This window comes from Aethalodelphis obliquidens, unplaced genomic scaffold (genome assembly GCF_003676395.1).
Source record: "Aethalodelphis obliquidens isolate GAN/ISIS:26980383/991018 unplaced genomic scaffold, ASM367639v1 scaffold78, whole genome shotgun sequence".
Taxonomy (NCBI): domain Eukaryota; kingdom Metazoa; phylum Chordata; class Mammalia; order Artiodactyla; family Delphinidae; genus Aethalodelphis; species Aethalodelphis obliquidens.
In genome coordinates, this window is record NW_020838022.1 from 3,424,151 (window position 1) to 3,430,899 (window position 6,749).

General features: G+C 43.7%; 1 protein-coding gene across 1 annotated transcript in view; it reads left to right on the forward strand.

Annotated features, from left to right (window-relative positions):
• Positions 1 to 2,114: 2,114 nt before the first annotated feature.
• The window catches only part of FGF13 (fibroblast growth factor 13), a 526,861-nt gene continuing 522,226 nt past the window's right edge, over positions 2,115 to 6,749 (forward strand). Inside the window, exon 1 of the mRNA XM_027092419.1 lies at positions 2,115 to 2,628. The gene's annotated coding sequence lies outside the window, so the exon portion shown is untranslated. The remainder of the gene's footprint in view (positions 2,629 to 6,749) is intronic.

Sequence of the window (6,749 nt, forward strand, 5' to 3'; positions counted from 1 at the left end):
CCCCCCCCCCCCCCCCCCCCCCCCCCCCGCCTTTTATTGGCACTTATTGAGGCCAATACCTCTGGTCGATAACACACTGAGTCTGCGCGTAGGGTGTGTGCTGTGGGAATTACAAAAGTGACAACAGAACATAGGAGCCTGCAAAATGAGCAAATCACTAGGACTTTTAAAAGTAAATTTAAAAGTAATGAGGGCCTAAAAGTACCCATATGTGAAGTGGGAAGTTTTAAGTTTCAGCCTTTTCTGAGCTTTCTGTGTGCCCAGAAGAGAAGCTTATTTTGGAAGTGGAAGAAGTATGATTTTTTTTTCCCTCATCAACTCAAAAGTGGTTGAACTGATTTAGCTCGAACTATAAAAAGATGATCACCAAATGTGGCCCGGTACAAGATTTCTGTGTGGAAGAGAGTGGAAGCAACTAGAGGGGTAAGGCCGTGAAAATCTAGTACCAGGAAATCATATTCTTCCAGCTGATTTTTCAGATGCCCCTTAGAGGGTCTTGAGGCTGGGGGTGGGGTGTGGGGTTCTAATAGGCAACTAATTCTAATTCAAAATGAAGCCCTCTTTTCTAATAAGAGTTTACTAGAAGCTTTTGGGAATCTGAAATTATTTTTCTAAATATCTCATCTTATTTTATATAAAGCCACCAGCACAGCCAGGCTTTTCATATGTGTTTAGTGGATTTAACTATACATTGACCAATTAAAGAGGGGAGGGGTCTAGAGTGGTTAAGAACACAAACTTCGGAGACAGACAGACCTGGGTTATACCCTGGTGCTTCCCCTGACTTGCTGCTTGAAATTGATACTGAGCCTTGCTGCTGCTTCTGGAGAACTGGATAAATTTACCTCAGAAGGTTGTGATAAAGATTAGATAAGATGATGAACATGAAATAGAATAGTGCCTGACACATAATAAACACCCCCAGAATAGTGGTTATAGTAGTATTAGTAGTAATATTTATGAAATTGGGGTTGCCCGAGGGCTTATCTTCATGCTCTTTTCTACCAAATCATGTAGCTCAGTGTTTTTCAAACAAATTTTATGATGACCAGCAGTGAGACACATTTTATGAAGTGATTGAGTACACATGTCCATAGGAGAGACAAAAGTTTCACAGAACAATATTCCCCGTTACTGTGTGCAATCTATTCTATTCTATTAAATTCTATTCTTTTCTACTCTATTTATTTTATTTCTTTTCATTCTTAAATGCTGATCACAGCCCGCTAAGTAGCTTTCGCTACTGTGTAAGTGGGTCGTGGCCCACAGTTTGTAAAGCACTCACCTAGATGAACCTGGGAAAGGCAGTTAGCGCTCTCAGGATCCCAGAGAGCAGTCTTTTTTTTTCTTTAACTCTTTAGAAATTTATTTATTTATTATGTATTTATTTTTGGCTGTGTTGGGTCTTCGTCGCTGCGCACGGGCTTTTCTCTAGTTGCAGCGAGCAGGGGCTACTCTTCATTGCGGTACGTGGGCTTCTCATTGCAGTGGCTTCTCTTGTGGAGCACGGGCTCTAGAGCGCACAGGCTCAGTAGTTGTGGCGCACGGGCTTAGTTGCTACGTGGCATGTGGGATCTTCCCGGACCAGGGCTCGAACCCGTGTCCCCTGCATCGGCAGGCGGATTCTTAACCACTGCGCCACCAGGGAAGTCCCAGAGAGCTGCCTTCTTCTGAATTAACATCTCTGGCCAAGATTTGGATCCAAAATAAATGTTCGCCATGAATTATCTTCCCCATTAAAACTACCTGTGAGAACAATGAATGACAGCTGCAAAGTGACTAGACACCAGTCCTCATACTTTCACCCCTGGCCTGCCTTCTGGATGATGATATTCTTTTCTAGACCCTTCTAGCAACTCCAGGCCAAGATCCGGGTTTGGCCTGTAGGACCTGGCACGCACTTGGGAGTGCGAGTGCATGTGTGTGTGCGCATGGGAGAGAGGGAGAGAGAGTTCGTAGGAATTGGGGAGGAGAGGGGAAGGACTGCCAACTTCTCAGTTTTTCCCTCTGATGTCATCTACCTCTCAGGTTTCTGCCAGGTTGGAGGGGAATGCCCACTCCCCTGGGTGGTAACACTTTCCTCTCCAGAGGCTCCTCCTCTGGAGATGCCTGAGATGGTGAGGAACCAAAGCACCAGCAGTCGCCAGCTCTTAGCTCCACCTCCCTGGTTTGTTTCCTTCGCCTTGACAGAGCCTTGGTCCGGTAAGATGATCTGACCACAGCTGGTCTCCTACACTTAGAACAAGTTGGAGGCAAGAGAACTTGGGGAAGGAATTTGGTTTCACTAAAAATAGCTGCAGTATAGACCCTGTGACTTACCACTCCTCAGAACAGTCTGATATGCACCGCACGGGGTCCACTGACCCCTGCCATCACTTTGGACTATTTGCTTGTCCTGCCTGGAGCCCTTGAAACCACGAGGGGCTTAGGGAGCTGGGGGCGCTTTGGCTCAGACGCAGACTCTTGCAAATCTCAGACACGCATGGTGGTGATACGACCGAGAAGCTTCCTCTCCCCCGGAGCGCGTGACCGTCGGCACTAACAACAACAGGTCCCTTTAAGAGTTTGGTCCATGGTGGAATATCGCTTGTTCCTCACCACCGGGCCCACTGCATCTCCACTTCTAAGGTAGGTGAAACCAAACTCCTTGGGGGAAATGCTACTGGAACCGTGATCCTCTTGGGTAACCCCAGCCCAGGTTTCCTCAGCCTGGGTCAGGGAGGCAAATGTCAGGGCAGGACGTAGCTTAGGGATAAAAGTCTGAGTCCTTTCCTTGCACCCTCCTGCCCCAAAGCGAAGATATTAGCCAGCAGGAAAGCACCTCAGATGTTAAATTTAACCCTTTCTTAACATCTCTACTTAGAGTTGCCTTTTTTTTTTAGGTGCCTTGTCCTTCCTCTCCTGTCACTAACGCTGAGAATTTGAACTTGGCTCAGGGCACTGGTTATCTGTGTTTGCCTTTTCTGCTGTACAGTGACAGAGTGACACAGAGCTGCCTAGAGCAGAGATTCCTGTAGTTCAGGCAGGCCCTGTGACAGAGGGAGTCCACCCCAGGTGCACAAAAGACTTGCTTGGATTCCCTTTCCTCCCTGCAATACCCCTGTCGGGACTCATCTCTGATTTCTAGTCCGTTTATAGCAATGGGCCTTGGGGAAGGAGTTGGAATTGAAGGGGAGCTGGAAAGTTCTGGGGGAGAGGTTAGGAGCCCTCTGAGAGAAAAAGAAGCTGCCTTGGCTGTGGGAAGGTTAAACGCTAACAAGTTCTTGCTTTTAAGGTTAACTTTTGAGCATTCGCTATGCAAAGTACTATGCCAGCATTCCAGCTTGCCAAATCAAGGTGTTTTCATGAAAACGAAGAGACGCTTTAGTAACAGATATGCTTACTTTAAATGAAAACTACAATCTTAAAATATTACATGGCTGGAGGAAACAAATCTCTAGACTCAGAATCATCTGTGTGCATTTTGTAGAAGAATGGATCACTGACTGATACTTGAACATTATATCCCTACTTTTTTTTTTCCTTTCACCCATCTTTGGGGTAGATGAGTGTCTAAATACCATAAACTTAAACTCTTAAACCTAGGGAATTCCCTGGCTGCCCAGTGGTTAGGACTCCGTGCTCTCACTGCCGAGGGCCCGGGGTCAGTCCCTGGTCGGGGAACTAGAATCCCACAAGCCACATAGGCCCAAACAACAAAACAAAAAAACTTAAACCTAGAGGAAAAATGTTGGAAGTCATCTTGTCTAATCCTCCTTATAGGAGCATGAGTTGGGTTGAGTGGCGACCTGGTCTGTACCTAGAGTGTTGCCTCAGCTTTCCCTGTGGCTCAAAATGGATACACATGGTGGTTATTTCCATTTTGAAGCCGTGGTTCTATTGACACCACATCCTACTAGTGCTTTCTCCTTTCCGATAACACTTTAAGGTTCATTCATGTTGTTGCAAAGCTAGATGAAGCTAGAATGCTTTGAATTATTTTCCCCATGTTGCATTTGTGCGGCCACGTGGCGCCATTAATACCAGGCGCTGGTCTTACCACCCAAACGTGTTGTCACATTTTATTGAAAGTTGTCAGGGGTTTTGCATTCAAACTGGGTATTCGTTTTATTGAAACACTCTAGAGAAGGCGATTTGCTGGATGTTGCCTCTAAATAGCACACTTGTCTAGTACTTTGAACAAATGACTCCGCTAAGAAAAACTCCATGAACAAACAACTTTTCAGGAATGCATTTTTCAGTAAAGCAATGCTTCCCATACTCCATTTCATGAACCAATGCCAGGCTGGCTGCCCAGGAATCACCTGGAAAGATTGTTTAAAAATATAGTTTCTGGGCCACATCCCTGGAACTTCAGATTCAAAGGTCTGGGAATGGAGCCCCAGAACCTGGACTTTTAGCAAGCCATCCTGATGCATGGGCAGATTTGGGAAGCATTGTGAAAGTCAAGGTCCTCCTGTTTTTGTTCGTTTGTTTCTTTGTCCCACATCTCTTAATGATTCTCTGTTGCCTTCAGGAAAAGTTCATACTTCGTTTGGCATTCCCCAGGCCCTCCATGTTCTAGCCCTAACCCACCTTCCAATCTCATTCCTCATCTTTCCATTTTGCTTCCATGCCTGGGCACTTTACTAATGCCTTTGACTGCTGTGTCCTTCCTTACCTTTCTGCACACCCAAGTCTGCCCCATTTCTCGTGGTCTATCACAGAAACAGTATGGGTCTAGAACCAAAAAGCAATAGAAAGAGAGAAGCACTTAACAGAATGGAGGAGTAAGGGTGTCCAAAAATACATTCCTCCATGAAAGCAGGGAAAACACTGGGAAATTTGTCAAAATAAGCTTTTTTATAACTTTTTCTGGAAATTAACCAAAGGCTTCAAAAATCCATGAAGCATTTTATTTAAGAAAAATAGCTGGACCTTGATAAGAATAGAGGACTTTGTAGTGTTTTAACTTTCCCTATGTACATCCTCCTCTCCCCAAATCAGTGGCAGCCTTGAAAACCAGTAGCCTAGCAGCTACTAGAAGGAGAACAACAGAGCATCAAACTATGTGAGGCAAAAACTAATAGAACTGCCAAGAGAAATAGATAAATCTACTATCATAGTTGAAAACTTCAACATCCCTCTTTCAGAAAAAGATAGATCCAACAGGCAGACAGTCAGTAAGAACAGAGTTGAACTGAACAATACCCATCAGTCAACTGGATATAAGTGACATCTATAGTCTACTTCATCTGACAACAGCAGAATACACCTTCTTCTCAAGCTACCATGGAACAGTCGCCAAGATAGACTGCAGTTTGGACCGTAACACACAACTTAACATCTAGACTTCAGAGTGCATAAGAAGGACTCCGAGGGCTTCTTTAAAAATACCAACTCCTGAGACTCACTTCTGGAGATTCTGATTCAGCAGGTCTGGAGTTCTCCTGTGCCTCAGAGGGTCTGATGCTGCCACGCTTTCAGAAACACTACATCTAGCTCAAATGTCATCTCTTTATGAAACCATTTCTCAAGGTGTTCGTGCTTCTCCACTCCCAAAGCATTTTGTTTATAGATCGTAATTTAATACTTCACTCTTTACCTTTTATTTGAATTATTCCTGTACATTATCATTTCTCTCACTCAACAAACATCCACTGAGTGCCTAATATAAAAGATATATCCTTCCTCAAGAACGCACGCTCCTTGGGAGGAGGGATCTCTGTCCATTTATCTGTGTAAACACCTTAGGCCTGAGTGTGCAGTGTCAGTGGAATCGTAAAGTTTAAATCACCTTGCGGTAGATGAAGCGAGGATAGAAGCTGTCCCAAGATAAAGCTTTATTTTCCCTAAGAAAGGTGAATGTGAGGCAGATCCTCTCTGTCTCTATGCCCAAAATCTGAGATTTATGCACCAGCAAGGGATCTGAGAAGCCTTCTGTGGTTGGGAAATCTCAGAGCACAATGATGACTGGATTCCAGGAAGTCTCTTGCCTTAGGTAGGATGGGAAAGCACCTGGCATTTCTAAATGCAGTAGTTCTGCCATAAGGGAGGGATGAACATAGTGCCAAGGGATGCAGAGGCGGGGCAGGAGACCTTGGGTGATGGAGATCTGCAGGGGCTTCACTTGGGGCAGACTTCCCTTCTGTGCCTCACCTGGTGTAGCAACTGCAGTTCCTCTAGAATTGTCCATTACTGAAATGCTGTGGCTCTTTAATTATTTGTAATTTACTTAAACACGTATATAATATATAATTATGTAAAAATGTACAACTCGCATTGCTAGCCTCATATGTGTCCTTCCATATTTCTGTTCTCATATAATTATATAAAACATGCATATGTACACATAGACACATGAATATATCTTTTTTGTTATAGATTATTTTACAAAAATTATGTCATGTTACTTAAACATTTCTGGATCTTATTCTTCTTACCATCTACTAGCTGTGTGACTTTAGGTTCTCTGGGCTTCAGTTTCCTCATTTGGAAAATGAGGATGATGATAGTACTTATCTCATGGGTTTATTATGAGGATTCATTGAGTTAAAATACATAAAGCACTTAAAATAGCGCTATATGTGAGTGTTTGCTATTAGCATCATTACTATTATTCTCATTCAACAAAACCTACAAGTCAACTGCAGTTGATTGGTTTCATTCTTTTTAATGGTTGCACAGAACTTTGTGATGGAGAACAATTTCTCTATCCATTTGACTTTTAGTGGACATTCACTTTGCTTCCATTTTTTTTTTTTTTTTTT